The sequence below is a fragment of the Ovis canadensis genome, chromosome 13, assembly GCF_042477335.2.
Source record: "Ovis canadensis isolate MfBH-ARS-UI-01 breed Bighorn chromosome 13, ARS-UI_OviCan_v2, whole genome shotgun sequence".
NCBI lineage: Eukaryota > Metazoa > Chordata > Mammalia > Artiodactyla > Bovidae > Ovis > Ovis canadensis.
The window spans coordinates 60,532,652-60,558,087 of NC_091257.1; positions in this window are offsets into that span (position 1 = coordinate 60,532,652).

Consider the following 25,436-nt stretch of genomic DNA (forward strand, 5'->3'; position numbering starts at 1 on the left):
AGATGATTCCATTGTTAAATGACGCCACTGGGCAGGTGTAAAGATTGCTCCCCTGGGTCCCACCATGTTTGCGCTTGTCTGTTGCCAAGAACTTCCCTGTATTCCGATGATGGTTTCTCCACACAGACAGCTTTTATCTCTGTGGCTGCTGGTGTGTTTCAGGGCGGTCTGTCAGCCTCTGCTGACACCCTAACACCCATGTGACCTACAAGGCTTGAAATATCACTGTGACCTTTAGTAACCTGTAGTCTCCTGGACAACAAGGAGAAGGGGATGTCCCCGGGAATTGGGGTGACAGAACCCCTGAGACTGACAACTGCTGCTGGGAGGCACTGACCTCTGCCCTCCTCTCAGATAACCAGGGGACCACAGCCTAGCTTACCCACGACCTCCCTAAGGTGACAGGAAATCAGAAGGAAGGATCTGGATGGAATGAAGGGCCCTAGAGACTAATATCACTATCTTAATTCATTTTTAAAAATTAACATGATATCTTTTTATATATTAATAAAATTCCATATTATTAAAAATGCATCTAATAACTGCATTTTTGTTATGGTGTCCAAAGATATGTAGAATTATAATAAAGTCATACAGGGCATAGTCTCAATTCAATATTATTCTAGTTTACAGTGATTTAGGGAAGTCATTATTTTGAGTAAAACTGCTTATTAAGTGGTACATTTTTATTTCCAAATAGACAGGCTTGTATCTGTATGTTTAACCAGCTTCATGGCCCCATGGCTGGTGCTGTGTCAGGGTTTCTGTGTAAAACAGTTTGTCTGACTAATTAAAATGTGATTTCAAAGCCTATTTGTTATTACTTCTATTATCTTCTTGTAGAGCCCTGGAATAACATGTTTATGGCTTCTGCAAACTCATCTAATTTAATATTTGCCTACTAACCCAAATGTCCCCATTTAACAGCAGCTGCCCTTGGAATACAGATATTTTTTTTCCACCAGGCCAGCTAGGTTTTAACTAATTGTCACTGCAATGTTCTACTCTGATGGGGTACATGAGCCTTTCCGATGGTGAAATTGGAATGCTAAATGCAAGCAGTTATAAATTTGTTCTCATCACAAAGGATGCAATTATTCACCTAAAAATAAAACTCTTAGGGTTAGGAGAAAAGCAGTGAATGGAACAACTCCTCATAATTTAATATTCTTCATTTTGATTTTCTTAGCAGATCTTCTGAATGACATTTAGAGGCTAGAACTGAAATTAATAGCCAGCATGACCAAGCAATTCAAAGGACTGTAATGACTTTTACAAAAATTATGAAATGACGCCAAATGATACAGTGTCTCCATAGTAACCATCCTTCCAGCTCAGGGGGCGCTGGACAGCAAGGCTTCTCAGGATTGGCTGCACCCTCAACCAGGGGTCTTATGGGTAGATCCGCCCTGGGGTCAGCAGAGGAGCCCAAGCGTCCACCTTATAAGTCAGTCCAGGCTCTCCACCCTCTGTGCTCTTGCCTGTGCATCTGACACACAGCCCAGGCCCAGTCGCTGGCTGCTCTGGGAACACGGATGTGTCCATCCTCATCCTCTCCTCTCCCCGTGTCTCCTCACAGGTAAGTCGTCAATGATTCACTGGATGTTTGTACATTCCAGGTATTTGGCTCATCACAGTGAGAAAAATGCCTGAGTCTGTTGAGCATAAATGTTCTTGTGGGAAGCAAGGGTCAATGTGATCGTCACAGACATGCACGACTGCAGACTGTCCTCGGTGCAATGGACTCCAACTGCAGGGTGATGGGAGGGTGCGTGAGAGGCAACCCAACTGCAGTTATGCATCGATTTATATTCTAATAAAAAAAAAGAAGAGGAATTGTACAAGAGAAAAACAAAACAAAAGTACAAAAAACCAAACCACAGAAACAAAGTGGCAACCCAACCTCTTTTAAAGAGTCACAACAGATTTCCCCAAGGAAGCAACATTTCAGAAGATCTTCGAAGGATGAAGAGAAATAATTAGCTGAATGTCTTTGAAATATGGGAAGATGCAGAGCCCTGGAGGAGGAAGAGAGGGTCCTTCCTGGACCAGATGAAGGGACAGAGATTTCCAGACTGTTAAGAGTTTCTACACCTCCCGTGGGGGAAGCACGGGGGATCATGTGAGCCACAGGGCTCATGCAATACTGCAGTTAGCAAGAGGGTGTCGGTGTTCTGGGCCCTGCTGAGTGGGTTCCCCTGGACTTTGATTCTCTTTCTGTTGCCTGATGTTGAAGCATCTGTGAAAGGCAACTGATCCATTGTCCTGGCAAGCACACCTGATGAGCAGGGTGCCTTTAGTACAGAGATTCCAGGTCTCAGGTGCAACGAAGGGGGCAGCTTCGGAGAGCAGCTTGTTTTCATCATAGATGCCAAGAAATGTCCTGTCTGGGGACTCCAAGCAGATGGGAGATTGGAACAGATCAGAGGTGGAGTGGGGCAGAAGCAGTTAGACTGGAGAAAACGGAGTCTTCCATGGGGCACAGGGTGGGGCTGCGTGTTGAGAAATAAAACTCTCAGCTGGGAGATGACTCTGCAAAACTAACATGGAGAGAAGTGGCCTGCTGTTTCTCTGACTGCAGCGTCTGTGGTAGGACACGTGTCAGCCTTTCTGCATCCCACATGGCGGCAGTCACCGCCTACCACATGCAGTGAAGTGAAACTGTGGCCCCAGACGTTTTCATTCACCGTGCTTCTTACATTCAAAAACTCAAGAAAACCTAATTATACACATCTATTCCCGATTTTTCTTACTGGCACAACAAGTGGTTAAAGTATTTAGATGTCACAATTTAATAATTCCAATAGGTAAATTGGACCATACATCACACAAGTAATCCAAACATATATGGGTGACCCCGTAACTGTGTTAATAGAGTTTTTCAGTTATTTGAGATATATTTGCAGTTGGAAAAATCAGGGATAAGACTGAGCTCATGACAGCCACTGTTACCCTGAACAACCTCTTAGTAACTATTATAATTACTAAAAATTGCAGCTCTAGTTAACAGATTTCTCAGGAAGATGTTCAGTGAGGTGGTTCAGATGGTAAAGTATCCACCTGCAATGCAGAAGACTAAGGTTCAACCCCTAGGTGAGGAAGATCCCCTGGAGAAGGGAATAGCAACCCACTGTGGTATTTTTGCCTGGAGAACTCTATGGACAGAGGAGCCTGGAGGGCTATAGTTCATGGGGCTGCAAAGAGTCAGACATGACAGCAACTAATACTTCTACTTTCATTTTAACAATATTTAGTGTAAACATTCTTTTGGGTTACCTGAAAGGTTTATTTCCATAAAACATTAGATCATATTCTTGATAAGGAATGACAGCAAACCCCTTGTTACAGGATGATGGCTGCCCTGGTTTCAAGAGAGGCAGTGAAAGGGTGGTGTGTGCCTTGGCCTCAAGAAAGCGTTCATTAAAAAAAGTGTCTTCATGCCTGGAACTGGGGCTGCAAAGAGAAAACGTGAAGTCATGAGTTATTTTATAGTTTAAGCCTGAGTAACTGCAACTATGATGATAGATATAAGGAAATTTGGTGAAAAGCTTGGTTGGGAGATCAAAAGATGAGATTAATATTAGGTATATTGAATTTTCTTGATTCCAGGAAGGAATCATTTATCAATGCCAAAACCTTGTGGATTGTTATTTGAGAAAATCAAACCAATGTGCACTGCTCCCTCCTTCTCTTATTCTCTCTCTCTTTCTCGGTCAATAAATATTGTGAGAAAGAGACCAATTCTGTGCAAAACAATGTAGGTGCCTGAAAGGTCTCTAATAAATAAATCATTCAGCTGTCTCAAGTGCACTGGGAAGAGACGTGTGAGAGAGCGGTCCTAACAGAAAACCTACTTCTGACGAGAGACCTCAGGAGCTCGCTCCTGCTCCCGGTTCTCACCAAGACAAGCTAGCACACCAAGGCTGCAGGTTCCTTACTCAGCAAGTCAAGGGAGAAACAGCTGGATAGACGGTTAAATCTGTCACCCTGGGAATAAACTCGAAGGTCGCCATGTGAACCGTCTTCAGGAAAAGTGCTGCATGAGGAATTACCAATTAACCCACAATCTGCAATTAATGGAACACTACACACCCATTGTAATTAAAAGCCTGGCTTAAGAGTCTAGAGTTATAAGGAAGTGAAATCCCTTAATTAGCTGGGATGAAAGAGCAAGGGAAGTCAAATTACATAAGGACACTTAGAAAAAGATGAACTATGCTCAGAACATTTTCAGATGACTGGCTTTAGGTTGTGAACGTCTCTCTTAAGATTAAAGGTCCTCTGGTCACATATACCGCATGTTATTAGACTGGACACTAGTTGAATCACTAAGCTAGTTCTTTGAGATTTCACACTTGCTATGCCATGTTCCTGGGGTGTAGATACAGAGTAAGCCAGCTCCAACTGAACATCTGAGTGAATGTGTTCTCCAAGCCACACTAGGGATAAGAAGGCACACTTACCTGAAAGTTTTATATAGAATATGCAAATGTGATGCAAAAAAATTTCATATCATAGTGTTTTGTGTTTTCATGTCATTTCAGATGTGTGATGGTTTGTGGGACCAACGTGCCTAAAATCTGAGATTTTTGTTAGTGATATGTTGTCTAATGCCATTTCATAAAGCTGAATTCAATCACCACATATCGAGAGAACAAAAGTACCATCCCATTAATATAACAAGACATGAGAAAGATTTATTTAGGAGCCATCAGTGTTAAAACCTGAGACATGAATATTTAACACCATCGACTAGGTAGCAATTAAATACTGATGTTTCTATTTATTATGGTCTTCCCAGGTTGTAGCAATTTCCCAGTTGGCTTCAAATAAAACTGTGGAGTTGGATGTTTGCAGCTAAACTGAGGACTGGAGTCTCCATTCAGGGATTCTCTTACAGATGTAAGCTTTTATTCAGGGACTGTTTTTCCTGGAGGAGTCAACAGTGCTGGATCCAGGAGCTCCAGTGGATGAGGAATGCATGCGAGATCCCTTGCAAAAGGGAAGCAGACCCCAGCCCCAGGGTGCCTATATCAGTTAAGTAATGTAAACAAGAATAGTAAGAATAAAATTAAGAATTTCTAACTCTTCCTGTTCTACATTGACGAGATCCATTTCTCAGAAAGAAAACATGATTTAACTGGAAGCACGGTACATTTATGGTAAAGTCATTCTTGACAGAAAAGACCCATCCTTTGATAGCCACAAAACTTTTTTTTAACAGTGTGGGAATTAAACAAGTAGGAGACAGATAAACCTGTCTGAGCTCTAAGAGATTAGAGACACAGGAGCTATCTAGAAACAAATCCCTTCCTCGTCTCCAGTTACACGCTCACTTATTTCTGAACCACTTGTTGAGGTTTATATGCACGATGCTTATATCAAACTATGCCCATAATTACGAACTCTGCACAAACACAAAGAAATGTTAGTTTTCCCAGATTAAAGAATTCAGTGTAAGCCTGAAAAGAAAAATACTTCAACTGCCTTGGAGATTGTGATCATAATTATTTAACAGTTCATGGATGTCAGTCCTATCTTGCTGTCTTTCTCTTTCTTGGCTTCTCCTCTTCTTTCTGAATCCAGGTGCAGAAATGTGTAGAAATTAATATTAACCTGAATCTGATTATTTGGCTCTTCAGCATTTCATTGGATTATGTTGACTTGGTAATTTGATTGCTCTGCAGATGCGAGCTGCACTGATTGCATTAAAATATGTAAAGGAAATGAGGAAGTATCACCAGACAGCATGGGAAAGATGCTTGGTTCCCCACGGCTCAGCAGGTCCTCCAGGGAAAGAAGTGGGATGGAGGTAACATGCTGTTCCTCCAAGCGCCTTTCTGCCTGGAATTTTCCCCCTTGTTACGACATGGTAACCCATTACTTTCCACTGAGGTATGTGTTTTCACATGGAGTGAATTCTTCTAAAATCATCCTGTGGTCTTAATAAAAATTAGAGCTTTGCTGTCCTGACGGAGAAAATTATAGTTTGTTTGTTTAGTATAAGTATATCCCATGTATGCCCTTCTATTTTTATCTGATGAATCTGACAGTCTTAGATTAATACCAGCTGTGGTTTCCATTTCTTGTTGCTAGGAACTCCTAGAGACATTTAGACAGAAGAATTTTCTGGAGCTCTCACAAACCCCCATCCACACAGAAGGAGCCTGAGAAATATTTCCAAACAGGAAGAACATGGTCAGTGTTGACCGCTGTTGAGTCATTGGTTTTTCTCCAACTCACTCCCGAAAGAGTTTCTAGATTAATTCTGCCATTCAGCCCATAAGCAAATTGGCATAATGAATATTTTTTCTCTGTTGTAACAGAATTTATTAATAGCTTGACTTTGCTTTTCATTGTGTACATATTTACCTGTTCTGTGCTATATGGTATACCACTGACCGCATGTACCCGCGAGTACCTGGAGTATGTCTGGTCTGAACTGAGACATGCATATGTGCAAAGACATACCAGAGTTTTAAGATTTATGAAGAAAAATCTGTGTATAATATTTTATACTTTGATTACATGTTGGAATGACAAAACTTTTGAAAGAGTGTGTTAAATAAAATACATTAGTAAAATTTCACCCGTTTTTGAGGTGGCTGCTAGCAAATCTCCTGTAAACGCAGCTCACATAGTACTCTGTCAAGCGATGCTGCATCGGACAGTAAGCTTCATGGGGGTGGGAAGTGAGACAGCTCTTGAGATGGTTTATGTTCTCACGTCAGCTCTTTGAACAGGATGCATTTCATCATCTCTGCTTCCTCACTTGCACTGATTCTGAACTTGCTGAAATCAGCCTTCTGTTTTTACCCTCGGTCATGCATCTTCTCCAAAAATATTCATAATTATTATTCATATTGGCTTTAGAATATACAGCCTTCAGTCCTCAGTTAACAGACCTTTATACCTGACTGAGCATTGCTGTCAACACTCTTCACCAAGCTCTATTTCTCCGGGTTCTGTGCCACCACTCAGATTGTCTATTTATTTCTCTAATGTCCTTTACTCTGTCCTCGCTGTGCGTTTCATCATCATCCCTGCCCTGAGAGGGACTGGTTGTTTTTTCTCTACTCTCTCCTGTTGTGATCCCATTCAATCTGCGGGTTTCAACTACCACCTATAGACTGATCTGTTTTTTTATTTGATAGAAGAATGCTGAGAGTTAATTCACCCTGTGTGGACACAAAGCCAGGTTCAGGACAGAGGAAGGCTCTCTGGTGATCAGTGCTGACTCCAGCTGTTGGGGTTCAACTAGAGTTTCATGAAGAGAGAAAGCCTGTGCTAGAGGGAACAACAGCCTCTGCAACACGGCTCACAACCACGAGAATCTAGTTTTTGTGTCTGCAGCTCTGTGAAGCGGCTGACGTTTGGCTGAGGTAGGTCGGGATCAGCTGGACATTGTGGACTGCTTTCCTGCCGGCCTTGGCTCCAGGTGTGGGGTTCTGGCTCCGAGGAAGCACTCTTGTCGAGCAGGCCGCGGGGAGCACGCTCTCATCACACAAGCCACCGAAAGGGGTTCCTCTAGCCCCACGGCCAGACTCAGCATCTGCGAGGACTGGGGGGTGGACCCTGAGCTCACAGCAGGGATGGGCCCCAAGGAAACCAGCACTGGAGGGCTGCAAGCCCGTTCTCTAGTGTTTGATTCTTTTATAGCACTGCTGCCATTAGTGTATCACTCAGGAGAGGCCACAGGGTAAAAAGTAACCTCGGCATCTCACTGACTCACAAGGCCCTGTATTTATTTTTCACACTAATGCCCAAGGGACTTCACTGTAGCTCAGATGGTAAACAATCTGCCTGCAACACAGAAGACCCAGGTTCAGTCCCTAAGTTGGGAAGATCTTCTGGAGAAGGAAATGGCAACCCACTCCATAAGCCTGGAAATTCCAGGGACAGAGGAGCCTGGTGGGCTACAGTTCATGGGGTCACAAAAAGTGGAACGTGACTGAGAGACTAACACTACACTGATGTCCAAGAGACACAGGTGTGAGTCTGCTCATAACAGCCTCTCTGTGTGATGCTCTCTGAGGGGCAGTCCCCATCAGAAGCCCTGCCAGCATTATGGCAAAGAGAAAAGAGGGACATGGTCAGACCCAAACTGACCTGGAAAGCTTTTCTGCAAATGACACATTTGATTTCTATCAATATTCCATCACTTAGAGCATGAATCTGGCCATTTCTGAACTCAGACAGGCAGGGCTATATATTCCCATCCCACAAGAAAATAATTGTGAACAACACAATCTTCCACTAAATTCAGGCATGGACCATACTTGCAAATGTTGTCAGTCTTTGTGATTGTGGCACCATTGGAATGTGCTGAACATTAACCCCGAATTTAAGAATGTTACAAAATATAGAATAATCTATTGGTCTGCGGAGTTGAATTTCCAGAAAAGACGGACAACTTGGTTTGGACCAATCACCTACAAAGTATAGTTCTATCAAATTTTTGTTTTAATTGCACAATTTGTAAACAAATCCTGGTCACAAGACTTTGCAGAGGCAACAAGTCCAGGAGGTGAACTAAGCACTTGGCATCTTTTTTCCCCGCTGAAAACATGTTCAATTATAAATGTACATGCACACAGATACATGAGCACACACGTGCACACAGATGCGCCCACGCATGCATGCACATGCACACACACCACACACAGGCACACACAGAGATGTGTACACACAGACACACACAGAGATGTGTACACACAGACACACACAGAGATGTGTACACACAGACACACACAGGCTCATGCACTCAGACACACACATGCATGCGCACACACACACAAAGAAGTCTTATTACTCACACAGTGAGGTTTTCTGGGAAGGTTTCCAAGCAGTGTGAACAGGGCTTGTGGAGAGAAGGTTGGGGTAGGTAGGTCACATGGCAGTTTGGGGGCCAGGGGTGGGGCTGAGTCCTCTGTGATTTGAACTTCCTTCTGTTGCCAAAGGAGGGGCGGGGCTTGGGTATCAGGTTGCCTGGATGGGAGAGGGGAGACAAAGGGAAGAGACTTGAAGTCATTAACAGTCAAATGTCTAAAGTGAACTGAGACTCATTAATATAGACAAGCACCACTTGCAGTCTGGAGACCAAATATTAGAGTTCAAATCTCCAAGATAAATATTCCAGCAGTTGGGTTGAATTTCCAAAGTAGAGTAAAGCGGATGAGGCTAGTCCCACAGATACTGATCAATTATAATAGTAGACTACATCTTGGACTAACTGAAGGTAAAAAAATACATATGAAATTGAAATAGCTAAAACTGAGTTTTAGGGAAAATTAACATTTTAAATACATATATTAGAAAAATATAATAGGTTAGAAACAGATATGTCATTGTCAGCATTGACCTCAGGAAGCTATAAAGAGTGCAGCAAATTAAACCCAGTCTAATTTATGAAAGACAGAAACTCATATTTTAATTCAAATAATGCAGAAAAGCAATTGAGAAAATGAAACACCAATTTGTGATAAAATTTATTAGGAAACCAGGTAATGAAAGGCAAGTCTTTACTGTGATAGATTAGCAAAAAAAAAAAAAAGCAACTATAATAGTTAATGGTGAAAAGCTGAACAAATTCCCTCTAAGATTAGAAACAAGACAAAATGGATTGAGCTGATTCACCAGTTTGAGAAATCATTGGCTTGGAGGGTCTAGTCTGTGTAACAAGGCAAACTGAAGAGAGCAAATAAATATAGATTGCAAAGGATAAAAGAAAAACAACATTATTCACGGATACCATGTTTGTTTCAGGGAAAAATCCAAATGTGTTTCAAGATAAGCAATTCTAATTAAGCACACTTGGCAATGACCCTGAATATAAGTTGAATACATGAAAAATGAATTTTATTCTAGAAGTCCCAGCATGATCTAAGTAAACACCGATTTTTGGAAAACGAAAATTTCAAAACTACCATTTACAGTGACACCTAAAGCTCTGAGTCTTTCAGGGTTTAAATGCCCAACTATTATAGCAACAAGGCAGTATTTATGTGCTTTATCATGGCGCTGAGTTAAATCTCTAAGCCAGTGTTCCTGGGTTCAAATCTTGGCTCTGCCTTGCACTAATCATGTGACCTTGGGCAAGTTAATTAACATTTCTGTGCTTCAGTTTCCTTGGTTGTAAAACCAAAAAAAGTGTAGGGCACAGGTTCAGCTGAGAACTGAACATGACAATGTATGGACATAGAGCAGGACACTTAGGAAGCGCTACATTTTGCTAGGTTTTTCTGCACTTCAGTCTTAACATTTAATCAGATTATAATCCCAAACATACTTGTGTTGTCAATTCCCATGACCTTTTCATAATAGAAACTTTATCCAGTTCTCATTATCAACATGTGGCTATTACTGAAACATTGATACTGAAAAACAATGGATGCTGGCTTGCTGTTTCATAATTTGCAGTATTGTCAAAGTGTATGTGCATTAAATACACACATTTTAATGTTCAATCTTGGGCCTATAAATCCCCAACATAAGTGAGAGTCAACTCCGCCCCCACCCCACTCCTAAGGCACGCCTGCCGCCACTCCAGTTCTGTGATTCAGCTTAGGAAGGGGTGGGAGGGCCTGGCTACCTGAAGCTTTCTTCCCATAGGTCTTCTGATCTTGTTCAAGGAATGTAGAAGAATAGTCTCCCTCTCTTATTTGGATAGATTCGATTTTGTTTAACAGGAAAAAGGGTACTTCACTTTCTTTGTCACTGGTGAGAATACAATGAAGAGTCAATTGTGTGGAACTTCCCTGGTGGTCCAGGGGCTGAGATTCTGTGCTCCCAATTCAGGGGGCCAGGGTTCTATTTCTGGTCAGGGAACTAGATCCCACATGCTATAGCTAATACTTAGTACAGCCAAGTAAATAAAAAACAAACATAAAAAAAGAGTCAATTGTGTTAGTGCACAAGCTACATTAGTATTAACAGTAACATTAGAAGGATAACAGGCAGTTCACCCAGCAGTTTATCCCTGGGTTTACTGGGTTTGGGCTTCCCTGGTGGCTCAAACAGGAAAGAATCTGCCTGCAATGCAGGACACCAGGATTTGACCCCTGGGTCAGGAAGATCTCTTGGAGAAGGGAATGGCAACCCACTCCAATATTCTTGCCTGGAGAATCCCATGGAAAGAGGCGCCTGGTGGGCTACAGTCCATGGGGTTGCAAAGACTCAGACACAACTGAGAGATTAACACACTTTTACTAGGATCTGCCAACTGCCCACCTTGCTGAGCTCTTGCTGAGTCAGCCCTGTGTTCTCTTAAGGGTGTTTGGTCAGCCTACAATAGAAGCATGCAGAGCAAGCCACTCCTGAGGAATCAGTGAAGGGAAACTTGAATATTCTGAGCACAGAGGAGGTAGCAAGGATGGTATGAAAACAGCTGTATCTGCAAGACTGACCCCACTCAGGGTACCTCAGTCAAGGCTTGGGAAATCAGCAATAAGCAGAGATGGAAGAATAAAATGCAAGGAAAGCGAATCTAGATTTACATCCCCATTTTACCTGGCATCAGCCCTAGCTTTGTGCCTAAGGCTTTTGGAATGATACGAAGCATTAAAATGACTAATTATAAGCACGCGTTAAACCATTCCATAAGGCCTTTATGATCACACAAATGCAGACAAACTTCCTAATTGCTGTGATGGGATCCTGTAGTATCTAATATTGTATTAAACCATGGTACCAGCATTTTAGTTACTTATGCAAAAACCACATCTGCAATTGATAGAAATATTTATCAGTGTGTTCACTAAAATGAAAAAGCACTGAAGCAAGTAATAACATTTAAAACAAATAGGAAAGCCCAAATGAAAATGAAGCATTTGAATAATTACACAGTGTGTAGCCCAGAATAAATGATATAAAAATCCACTTGTGTTTCAAATCAATAACATTGAAATGTGACAGAACCTCGGTGATGCCGCATGACAAAAATTTAATCCATAAAAATATACTTGTATGACATTTCCAGACAATGGGATATTCGCAATTTTTCTTTAGTGTGAAACAATTGGCTCCTGAAAGGGATTTTTTCCTCTAGTTTATTATCGCGTATAACTCATGCATTCATGATGAGAATTGTAGTGTTGCACATTTGTTTTTTAAAGACTATAGAGGGCTGCTGCAAGTTTACATTGATTCTGGTGGATATTTTCAGAGAAGTGAAGTCAAGTGTTCTGTGATCCACTGTTTGGTTCAACATTGAGGGTTTACAACCACATGTAGGTCCTGTTCTGATACACTTCCCAAGGTGTTGTCAGCAGCTTCAGTTTATCCACTTCTGGGTCCTGATGTCCTCATGTGTTCATCCAGCCCTCGGTGAACTCACCATCATGTGTCCACACAACTGCAGACGGCCCCCTGATTCTTTTCAGCCCCATGTTGAGAGCCACAGGGAAGGGCTAGGAGGAGCCCAGGTCCTCCAGGGGCAAACAAGCTTGCCAGTTGGTCTAAATATTCTCAGGCTGTACCCTCAAAAACAGTTCTCAGATTTCAGAGCTTCATGACAAATCCCCATTTTGTTTGGCAGGGACGACATTGAACACGGACTGAAGTGAGTAGAGGGCCCACAGGACCAGGGTGGGTCAGCTTGCAGGGCCTGAACCTGCAGGGACACAACAGGCTGTCCCCGAGCATCCTGTCCTGTGGGAGCAGAGAGAGCAGCCAAAGGACCGACGGTCTGGCAGCTGGGGATGTGCTTCAGCTGGGCCTTGTGTGGTACAGCCCTTGAAACAGGGTGTCTTCAACTTCCCCAAGGTGTAACTGACAAGCAGACGCTGTATTTATTGAGAGTATAGGACATGATGAGTTTCAACACATGAATGTTGGGAGGAGACAGTCGGTCCATAGCATTACCTGTGAGAAGCTGCTTGTCACTCTAATTGTGAGTTATGTCAGGCATGCAGGGGATAAAGCTGCACACCTGATAAGGTTATGCTGAAAATGATAAGAATCAAATGCCCTAGTGCTCTAGAATCGTTATGTCTCTACTTCTACTTTCTATACTCTTAAAAATCATTATGTTCTTGTTTTATATAAAATATAGTGAGACATCACACAAATTCATGTGAGACATTGCACAAATTCATGTTATTTTTGTGAAAGAAGAGTCACGTGATTACAAGGGATAAAGAGGCAATTCTTAGAAAAGAAATATATTAACAAAAAGTTTATGCCATTTAATATCAAAGACTGACATCAAAAAAGATGTCTCTTCAAAGAAAGGTAACAATTTTAAAAGAAAATATTGTTTAATCTTAGTGTCTCTAATCAGATTATAGGGTACCAGCAAACTCCAAACCAATGCTAAGTAAAAGTTTTGAAGAATACCTTTATTTTAAAAATGAGCCATGAGATGTAGTATCTATAGTGAAAGCTTCAGTTTTAAATAATATTTTAGAAATCTTGAAATACAGATTAGTAATGTCAAATATGTACCAAATTCAAAAACTTCAAAATTTTTGTACATATTCAACAGTGATTTAAAGAGGGTGATTTATATTTATATGCCATATGTGTTAATTCTATTCTTAATCATTTAGGAGGAATGTTAGTATAATACTTTGCCTAAGACAATGGAAATATCTAAATTTTAAAGCCAAGAGTTCCATTAATTGGTCTTCTGTTCTTTATTTGGACAGAATAGAGTCTCAAGTGTCTGGAATGACCAGGCTGTGAGCAATCATCAATGAATATCCAAGGTAAGTGCCAAGTATTTGCATATTTTAGTCATTGTAAAAAGGTTATATAATTTAACAAATGCCTTCTATGCAGAATACATAAAGACAAGCCAATGGAAAAAATGGATAATGACTTGAATATACAGTTCATAAAAAAGATATTAAAAAGGCCTATAAATATATGAAAAGGTGCTCAATTTCATCAGTCATCAGAGAAATGCAAATTGTAACCATGATAAGAAATCTCTGCATACCTACCAGAAAGACTGAAGGCATAAAACAAAGGATTAGTAAGCATCTGGAACAAACAGCCCTCCTACACTGCTGAGGTCAGTAGAATTTTGACTAAGCAGTTTGGAAATCTGTTTGACAGTATCTAATAAAACTTAACTTATACCCAATATCCCAGCCAATCAAAGACAGATGTAAGAATGCTCGTGACATCACTGCATGGCATAACTCCAAGCTGTAAAGTGGCTAAATGCCCATCAACAGTGGAATGTATACATGAGTCATGGTATAATCATGCTATTGAATACTAGATAGTACTGAGAACCAAAAAATTTCCTTGATCACAAAATATTCCATGAAACTAATAAGCAAAATATTGGAAAAGTCAACTATTTTAAAACAGGAATACTGTAGATTTCCATTTACACAATGATTAAATGTACTATGTACTATGATTTATAAAGCTAGAAATTTGACTGGTGATTCTTGGTGGAGTTGGGGTCTAGCTGGAAACACAAGGGTTTCTTCTAGAACGCTGGTCTGCTCCACACTCCATCTAGGGCATGGTTGTGCTGGTGTATCCATTTTGTAAATATTTATCATGCTGTCTACTTATGATATATACTGCGCTTCACATGTATTTTATACTCAAGTAGAAAGAATTATTTAGAGAGATTATGTACCCTGAGAAATAAACTACCTTTGAAGCAACTGAAACACTTGCTAAATATCATTTAAAAGTCAAGGAATATTTCCCACTTGATAATAATATGGCCAAATGACAGTTTCCAACCTGATTTCTCATGGAGAAGGGGCATCTCTGCCTCCTGTAAACAGAGATGAGTACCTTTTCCCATGCTATAACAATAACTTGGGTCCAGACAACTGGGCTTAAAATAGAATGATTATTTTTATTGCTACATTTAAAACCAATGCAGATTGGTGATGCTTATCACAGAGACTTTATGGCAAAATCATATGCCATGAGAACCTCATTTTGCAATTTGATGTGTACTCTTCAGAGGCAAGTGTTTTGAAGACACCAGGTCACTTCTCCCCTGTATTTTTGTGAACTGAATCTTAGTTCCTCACCTGCCATTTATGTTGATGATTAAAAAGAGAGGAGGGGGCTTGTTAACTTTTCAGTTTCTCTCCAGGGCAGAGCCCTGAGTTCTTTCTTCTTGCTCACTAGTCTTAAGATTCTGAAAATAGTTTGCCCAGTAAGTTTACAGCTTCGTTTGAGGGTTTACCTCTGTGGTCATGTTTTCTGGGTGCCTTTCAATGCTTTGATCAACTCAGTTTATGAAAACAGCACTTAAGTCATCATGTCACCATCCTCCACTTGAGCATCCTTCCAAAACAAGAATGCCTCTCTCACTTTGGACACCTTCTCACTTTCTTAATTTGCCTGGAAAGACATGTATCCAAGGCCAAAAATGTAGAAACAACACCACAGTATGGTGACTAATTACACATGTCCAGTTGGCAATAATGAGTTGTGAAGGGCATTTATTTAACACAACCCCTCTGAAGCTTTAGAACATGATAGCAAATGACACGTCTGACGTCCGGCTGTGGGCTGCCTTTTTTTTTTTTTTTTTTTTCCGAAACGTTTGCAGATTCTACTGGAAGAGGGAACTTGGAGGCAAAGTGACAGCTCCCGTCACTTAATGAGACGTTTATTAAGAAACTAGGACTGATGATAAGCTGCAAATTAACCATAATATAAGTAATCAGCAGAGATGTCACATTGGTAGAGGAAAATGATAAACAGCCAAATGCTCTTCCCTGTGCTCATTAAAAGTACCTACAGTTCATTACAGACGCTAATTTGCTGGAATCCTGAGACATAAGGAGAGGAAGTTGGTGCTTCTTCCTAAGGTGTGTTTATCAGTGTTAGAGGGGTTGTTTCAACTCAGATTTCATAGATTCCTCTAATCACATCTTCAAAGTTTATAATTTTACCTAAGTATTATGGGTGTGAGTTGTAAAGTATCAGTAGATTTCTGATGCATCAATGAAATTTAAGGAAGTACTATTCTTGCAAGAGGAAGAAATATTTTCAAGTACTCCTATTGGGCATATAAATATATTGGGAAAGAAATTCTTAATTGCAATTATAAGGAGTTTCTAGATTATATATTAATATACATCCTATATAGAAGGAGGAGACATATAAAATGGGTGATTAAAATACATATTTCATTACTACAATGAATGTATCCTAGAATGATAAAATATGCCACAGGTGAGATTTCTTATTTTCATAGGAAGACTTTTTCAATTCCTTGGAAACATAGATGTTTCCCATGCTGGGGCCATGAGAAACCATTAAAATTGTAATTTGTCTTCAAACAGCTGCCAATTGGAAAAATCATGTTATCCGTACCCAAGCAGGTTTCCAATTTGTTTGTATGGCCCAAGAGGAGTATTCGATCCTCTTCATCCCTCCAACCTACTCATTTGGCACGGCATCAGAAACAAAGAAAAAAACAGATTGACATGCTATGGATATGGAGACTGGAGGGAGCTTAGTGACCACTGCATCCAAATGTTTACCAAATTAAATTTACATTCCTAGAAACTGTTCCAACACAGAGATACCATATAAAGATTAACTTACTAAAATAATAAACAAAGGAAGGTAGGAAAAAAGGGAGGAAGAAACATGTTAAGTTGCTTCAGTCGTGTCTGACTCTTTGCAACCCCATGTACTGTAGCCCACAGGCTCTTCTGTCCATGGAATTCTCCAGGCAAGAATACAGGAGTTGGTTGCAATACGTTTCCTTTATAAACATTAATTAGATGAACCACAGAACTAGATTTCGTCTTATAAGAAACTTCCAGAATCAGGTGAGCACACCAATGCAAATATCTGAAACCAATTTGATGTATTCAATTATTTTGCTTATAATTTATAAGCCTCTATCTCTATTCATTATTGAATTATTGCAAACTATCAATCTCCAAAACAAATTTTAAAAAAATTCTGCTTAGATTTTGTGTGTTCATGGCTCAGCATTTTCTTTTTAAAACCATTTGAGTAAAATATTCAAAAGGATTCATGTTAAAACTGCATCTGTTCTTCCAGTGTTGATCACTACAAATGGGGAGGAGATTATATAATAAAACACAGATGAAAATATTAATGTATTATATGTCAAACACGTGTAGCTCCATCATTCTACCTCCCATTTTGCTCCACGTCCTCACCAGCATTTGATGACATCAGTCTCCTGGATTTGGGCCATTCTAATAGGTATGTCATGGTATCTTAGTGTTGGTTTGATTTGCAGTTCCCTAATGTATAAGTATTTGTTGAGCAGTTGAAAAAAATGTACCATACCATTGCAAGATGTTAATAACAGGGGACACTGTGGGGAATGGTAATATGGGATTTGTCTGTACTTCTAATTTTTCTGTAAAACTGAAACTTCTATAAAAAATAAAAGTCTTAATTTTTAAAAATGCTGGCTGCAGTATTTTTGTTTCCATCTTCTATAAGATCATTGAAAATATTGAAAGTAATAACTGACATGGCTTGAAAGATGGAATGGCAATAAGAAAGGAAAGTATAAGCTTAAATCACATGACCAATTTCTTATCAGTGTTTCAGAGACTAAACAGTACAGGAGCTTGTGAATCTTGTAAAGCATTTATCTGTAAGTGCTTTATATACAGAACATATGTCTTCCTGAGAAAATAAATAACAATATGAAAAATAATCAAAAGATAGAGCATTTCGATAATTCTGTGGCTTGCAATGAGGTATGTTTGAATTTGCAGGAGCCTGTGCTACATCATGGCAGAAAAGCTTTATATAGAAGAGAAACGCTTACCTTCTACAGTTGTAAACTACAATATTCTTCACTGTCACTCACTCATTGCTATAATTCATGTGAAACACCAGTCCTCCACCACAGAAAATAAAATAGCACCAAATTCATAGACTTTGAGAGGTGCTAAAGAGTTAAAAGGCAAATTAATTTATCATCTTCAACCAGAGGAGTAATTAAACTCTAGAAGAAATCTGACTCATAATTGAATATGAGTAATGAGTAAGCAGGATGTGAAGAAAAATAAATTAAGAGGGAAAGTTAGTCTAACCAGGGGACAAGATGTTGTGTGTTTGTTACTTATGCACGGTGACATCCCAAGGCTGTGGGGTGGGAATGTGAAGATGAAGAGCACAGTACACGATGTGGTTAGGGTTCCATCAGGTCCCAGGACTTCCCTGGTGGTCCAATTAGGACTTGGCGCTCCCAGCATAGGGCCAGGGTTTGATCACTGATCTGGGATGCAAGATCCCACAGGCGGCATAGCACAGCAAAAACACTTTTAAAAAATCCCATCAGGTCACAGCAAGGCTGCTCCAGTGTCTGGGGACAAGTGTCCAGATATGGTCACAATTGGCCTTGAAAACCGTAGGGTTCCCACCCCCACAGCAATGAGGCATTTTGGGTGAAACTAAGTAGCTGGTCCACCAGCAAACTGATTATTACAGTTTCTGAACTTAATGATTTGAGACTATTGACCTGACTGTCAGAGACTCCATCAAACTCTCAGAGGATGACTTTATAAAAGGAATTACATAAATGTGAAGTTGAATCTGGAATTTCTGGATGTTAATCAATTGTTTCTGGGCGGAGACTTTAGGGTTTTCTATATCAAATATCTTGTCAATCTGTAAATAATGACATTTTTACTTCCTCCCTTCCAATTTTGACCAGATTTTTACATCTCAAGGGATGAAAATACGTAATCTGAAAATGTCTATCTTTTTTTCATCAGTTCATGTTCATTTAGCAAGATGGATATGGGCTGTGTGCATGGCACTATACAAGAAGTTGCCATTGACTAAGGAGCTGCAATTTAAAGGGAAGGCATCACTGGGGTAAGTTAAACAACAAAATTGAATAAAGCACCAAAATAGTAAGTAGATAAATGTATCATCTGCCATGGTAGAGAGTAGCTGGGTCAAAAAGGATTTTTTGGGTAAGCTTCCTGAATAATCAGAGAACACAAGAGATGATTGGGGGTGGATGGGGGGTAAAGTTATAATATACAAAGCTGATTTAATGGGAGCAGTTGCACATAAATGCAATGAAGACCAGTAGTTCGTGTGGGCAAGGATCGTATGGAGACTGTGCAGTTTACAGGGTAGGGGGTAACAGTGATCAGAAAAAGGAGATGTGGGAACAGGGCAGGGGTCATTGCTTGAAATGACGGAAAAGGCAACTTCACCTGAAATCTGTTGTTGCTTTCTTACATCTTTTCCCAACACAGCAAGAAATAAGTGATCTGTCTTAATTATTTGATTTCTGACTGTACTATGATCAGTTACCAAGTTAGTTCAGAGATAAATAAATGTCTGATAAATTATCCCATTTACTCTGTTGATCAAAGATGATGTGACTTTTTTGTTCCAGGGTTTCTGTTTGTCCAGAACAAAATGTTGGCATCTGGGAGCCACTGCCTGGTATTTCTCTTCCAGTTATGCCTTTGAGACTCAGCAAAGGGACTAATCCTCTTTACTACTTGATAACTTTGACCTCCCATAACACAGGCTCTCTTTCCTTACTCTTTTTGATTGAAACCTGACTGTGTTTTGCAAAGCCATCAATTATTCATTTTAAAACTTTTTTTATTCACCACCTACTGCTCTATGAGTTTTGAGATGTAGATCTTAAATATGCTTTCCTTTTAGAATTGCTTTAGATTTATACACGATTCCAATGATAGTGCAGAATCACCCCATAACCCATATTCATTTTCCCTTGTGATTAGCATCTTACCTTAGAATGGTACACTTGTCACAATTAATGAAATAACATTGGATATTATTATAAACTAAAGTCCATATTTTATTTGGATTCCCTTAATGTATACCTTGGGCTTCCCTAGTGGCTCAGATGGTAAAGAATCTGTCTACAATGCAGGACACCTGCATTAGGTCCCTGGATTGGGTAGATCCCCTGGAGAAGGGCATGGGAGATCAAACCAGTCAATCCTAAAGGAAATCAACCCTGAATATTTGTTGGAAGGACTGATGCTGAAGCTGAAGCTCTAATACTTTGGCCACCTGATGTGAAGAACTGACTCGTTGGAAAAGAACCTAATGCTGGGAAAGATTGAAGGGAGGAGAAGGGGACGACAGAGGATGAGATGGTTAGATAGCATCACCAACTCAATGGACATGAGTTTGCGCAAACTCTGGAAGACAGTGGAGGACAGGGAAGCGTGGTGTGCCGCAGTGCAAGGGGTCGTAGAGAGTTGGACACGACTGAATGACTGAACAGCAAAGTCCTATTTCAGTCCCAGGATCTCATTCATGATGTCACATTGCACTTATTTGGCAGCCCATTAGGCTCTTCTTGGCTTTGACCTTGCAAACACTGGGGAACGCTGAGGTGCTGTGCAGAAGGTACCCTGTCGGGACTTGACTCATATTATCTAATGATTAGACTGGGGCTGTGGGATTTGAAGGGAAGATAAGATAGGTGAACCGTTGTTTCCATCACATTGCATCAGAGTATATACGGTGCTCACAACCTTTCCCATTGATGCTGACCTTGACCACATGGCTGGGGTCCTGCGGATCAGCTTCCTCTGTTGTGAAGTTGCTCCCCACCCCTTCCATTCCCTAAATCTTAGCAAGAAGGACACTGCCCACCCTAGGCTCATCCAGTGGGGAGTTATTCTCCAAAATGGTTAAGTATTACCTCCCAGCACTCACACCAGGAGAAGACAAGCTGTTCTGGGTCAAAGGCAGTGGGTGAGCTGTGAACTCTGAGTGGGGCATGTGTTCTTGGACAGACTGCTAGAACTTTTTTTCCTATGAAGAAAACTACTGGGGCAGTTGCCAAAATGTAGCTAGGGTCTGTAGATTGGATGATAGTGTTATGTTAACTTCCTGATTTGGTTTATTGTGTGGATAAGCTTACTCCAAAAGTAAGGTACTGATGAATTTATTTGTAGGGCAGCAATGGAGAAACTGACATAGAGAACAGACGTATGGACATGGGGATGGGGGAGGAGAGGGTGAGATGTATGGAGAGAATAACATGTAGACTTACATTACCATATGTAAACTAGATAGCCAAAGGGAGTTTGCTCTATCAATCAGGGAACTCAAACAGGGGCTCTGTGACAATCTAGAGGTGTGAGATGGCGAGGGAGATGGGAGGGAGGGGACACGGCTAATTCTTGTTTAGACAGAAAACAACAAACTTCTATAAAGCAATTATCCTTCAATTAAAAAAAATTTTTTAAGTAGCTTACTGTAAAAGTCTACAACTTACTTTTTATGATCCTACACATCTATAGGAAGAGAAACGAAAAGGCCAATGTGGTGGGTAAAAATGCTAACAGTTGTGGAATCTGGGTAAAGATTTCTCTGTGCCATTTTTTGAACTTTCTACAAATCTAAAGTGATTTGAGAGTAAATAATGATATAGAAATATGCCATGATGCTAATGTGTTCTTTTCTTAAATTCTAAAATAAATTATCTTCTGGGGCTTCTCTGGTAGTCCACTGGTCAAAAATCTACCTTCCAGGGCAGGGGACGCAGGTTCAATCCCTGGCTGGAGAGCTAAGGATCCCACATGCTTCAGGACAAGCAAGTCTGGGCAATGCAACTAGAGAAGTCCACGCACCTCAGTGAAGACCCAGTGTAGCCAGAAAAAGAAAAAAAAAAGAGGCCATGCCTCATAAGCTCTAGTAAATTAATAGGTAAAATAAGTGATCTTCCATTAATTACATGAAGCTTCCAGGCCACATAACTCTTCATTTGCCCTTTGATAAAAATACTGTTCTACCCTGAGTTTCTGAACATTGCCCATGTGAAAAAGAAGGGCGTTTTTGTGAAGCTCAATTTTTTTTATGATAAAAATGTTCTCAGAATTTTTTTTAGCAACTTTGTTGATAATTAGATCATGGTTCTTTACTTACAAAGAGAATCAATAATTTCATTGTGTTCAGTGTATTGTATTCCAGCGGGTGGCTTTGGAGAGAAGACTTGTAATCCATGGTGGCACCCTTCAGTTCTGCACTTGGATCACACTTCTGCTTGGCAAAGGCATCGACACAGGTGTGCAGACCCAGCTCCTTCTTGAGCCTTTCATAATGATGCTTTCCCTTAGCCAAAGCGTCTCCAGATCACTGTTGTATTTATACTGTGTCATTGTTCCCTTGAGTGGCTTTGGCGGGGACAGTACGTAATTAGACAGCATATTCTAAATTACGGCCAGAACACAAAAGGAGAAACTTACTAGCTTTTGAGCCAGTTGGAATTTTTTTAAATCGATTTTTTTTCCCATGGATTCAATGACCTAAAATGTTTGTTTTAGTAAGATGGGTTTGAGCTGTATAAGGATGGAGCCAACTGCACAAAGGAGCTCAAGCTGAAAATTCATGGTTTGCTAGTTCCCTAAATTACCTGGCACCCTGTGATGCTGGTCTCTGCTACCATACACGCTGAAAGAAACAAGCTTAGGAAAGCAGTGTGGGTTTTCAACAATCGGAAAATGCAATAGAGCCTGCTTTGAACATCAGACTAATCCTCCAGATAATATCAGTATGTTGGCAAACTTTTCTGTGCTACTATGAAATTTTAAAAGAACAAATAACAGCATGCTAGAAATGGCCTTTTTTTCTTAAAAAAATTAAGAAGGATTTTCACTATACCATGAGTAAGAAAGACACACACCCACGCACAACATTGTACCTTCTAGCATTTGGTTTCATCTATTATTTGGGTGGGTACAACTAGGTGGCAAACAAATACTTTTCATATAAACAGATCTTTAGTTTTCCACTTCAGCTATTGAGAGGATCACAGTGAAAATCCAACTTGATAATAAATCTATGAAATGATATGTAGTATAAAAGTAAGGCATGTAGAAGATGACCGATTCTGCTTTTGTCACTTTCCAGCATTTTATAATGTGGGAGATGAGAGTTTGATCCCTGGGGCAGGAAGATCCCCTGGAGAAAGAAATGGCAACCCACTCTACTACTCCTGCCTGGAGAAGCCCATGGACAGAGGAGCCTGGTGGGCTACAGTCCATGGGGTTGCAGAGTCGGACATGACCGAAGTGACTTAGCACAGCACACATTTACCTTAGCCTAGGTAAGTTACCCAAGCCCTCTAACTTCCATCTTTCCATACTTTTCACCTGAAAATTGTGTAAACACATACACATACATAATTTAAAGATGAGAGCATTTTGTACATTGCCAGTCTGTACTCTCAATCAAGGAGAACGGAGCTTCCTACTGTTTATGTCTTTGGAAGAAACATAAATAATAGCTAAAGTAAAGCTTCAAACTTTGCAGTGTAGCAGAACCAAGAGGGAAGACAGAGTTCAGACTTGTGTCCTCACTGGGTGGAAAGACCCTGGATCACCTACCAGCACCCTCTGAGCTCTTCTTCCTCCCCGATTGGTCTAAAGGCAGCAGCACTAATTAGTTGGCAATGGTCCAGAAATTCTCTTTCCAAAACCTGAAGTCTTCAAGTTCGCTGTCAACATTTGGGAACGCTTCATGTGCATGTCTGACAGGAGTATGCAAGGTGATTCCAATAGATTAACATTGCAAGGCAGCAACAGCAAAGCAAACTTCACATCCGCAGGGGATCTTGGAAGACAAAACCGAAACACAACACTTTCTGTTGGTTATAAGGGATGAGCTATTCCTAGGTTGCTTAGCTGTCTCAACTCTTCATTTCAGTTCAGTCGCTCAATCGTGTCCGACTCTTTGTGACCCCATGAATCGCAGCACGCCAGGCCCCCCTGTCCATCACCATCTCCCGGTGATGCCATCCAGCCATCTCATCTTCTGTCGTCCCCTTTTCCTCCTGCCACCAATCCTTCCCAGCATCAGAGTCTTTTCCAATGAGTCAACTCTTCACATGAGGTAGCCAAAGTACTGGAGTTTCAGCTTTAGCATCAGTCCTTCCAAAGAACACCCAGGGCTGATCTCCTTTAGAATGGACTGGTTGGATCTTCTTGCAGTCCAAGGGACTCTCAAGAGTCTTCTCCAACACCACAGCTCAAAAGCATCAATTCTTCGGTGCTCAGCTTTCTTCACAGTTCAACTCTCGCATCCATACATGACAACTGGAAACACCATAGCCTTGACTAAACGGACCTTTGTCGGCAAAGTAATGTCTCTGCTTTACAATATGCTATCTAGGTTGGTCATAACTTTTCTTCCAAGGAGTAAGTGAAGTCGCTCAGTCATGTCCGACTCTTTGCGACCCCATGGACTGTAGCCTACCAGGCTCCTCTGTCCATGGGATTTTCCAGGCAATAATACTGGAGTGGATTGCCATTTCCTTCTCTAGGGGATCTTCCCGACCCAAGGATCGAATGTTGTCTCCCACGTTGTAGACAGATGCTTTACCGTCTGAGCCACCAGGGAAGTCCGTCTTTCAATTTCATGGCTGCAGTCACCATCTGCGGTGATTTTGGAGCCCAAAAAGATAAAGCCTGACACTGTTTCCACTGTTTCCCCATCTATTTCCCATGAAGTGATGGGACCAGATGCCATGATCTTCATTTTCTGAATGTTGAGCTTTAAGCCAACTCTTTCACTCTCTTTCACTTTCATCAAGAGGCTTTTTAGTTCCTCTTTACTTTCTGCCATAAGGGTGGTGTCATCTGCATATCTGAGGTTATTGATATTTCTCCCGGCAATCTTAATTCCAGCTTGTGCTTCTTCCAGCCCAGCATTTCTCATGATGTATTCTGCATAGAAGTTAAATAAGCAGGGTGACAATATACAGCCTTGACGTACTCCTTTTCCTATTTGGAACCAGTCTGTTGTTCCATGTCCTGTTCTAACTGTTGCTTCCTGATCTGCCTACAGGTTTCTCAAGAGGCAGGTCTCAACTCTTAAATGGCATTAAACAAATTTTATTAAAATGTTTTATGTAAATAATTCTTTTAAAGCAGCAAAGTGTCTGCAGAGTCACTCCTCTGTTTAGAAGCTAATTTTCCTCTTTCCGTGTTCTGAACTATTTCACTACAGCCTGACTAATGGGTCATAGACGAGAGTGAAATAAGAGAAAAGGGTGAGAAGAGCTTGTGACAACTTGGAGAAGCAGGCTCTTATCACGGGACAAGCTTACTACACAGATAACAACTGCGCTCATCCAACAAAATCATTAATTTTATGTGAATTCCTAAAGCTTAAGTGTTAGGAAGTAATGTTTAATCCTGCCTGCAATAGCAGTAATGATTAAACTAAATAATTTTAATAAAATCTACTGTTTGCAATAGTTATATAAAAATAAAAAAATTTTTAAGAAAAAATCTAAAAAACACACTGAAGATTACATTAACAATTATACAACTTTTCTAAACAATAATGAAGCCTAAATATATAGAGTTGTTTACTATATGCATAGACACAAAATTATAATTTCCCGGGACTTTCCTGGTTAAGACTTCATCTTCCAATGCAGGGGGTGCAGGGGCCAAAAGAACCAAAACATAAAACAGAAGCAATATGGAACA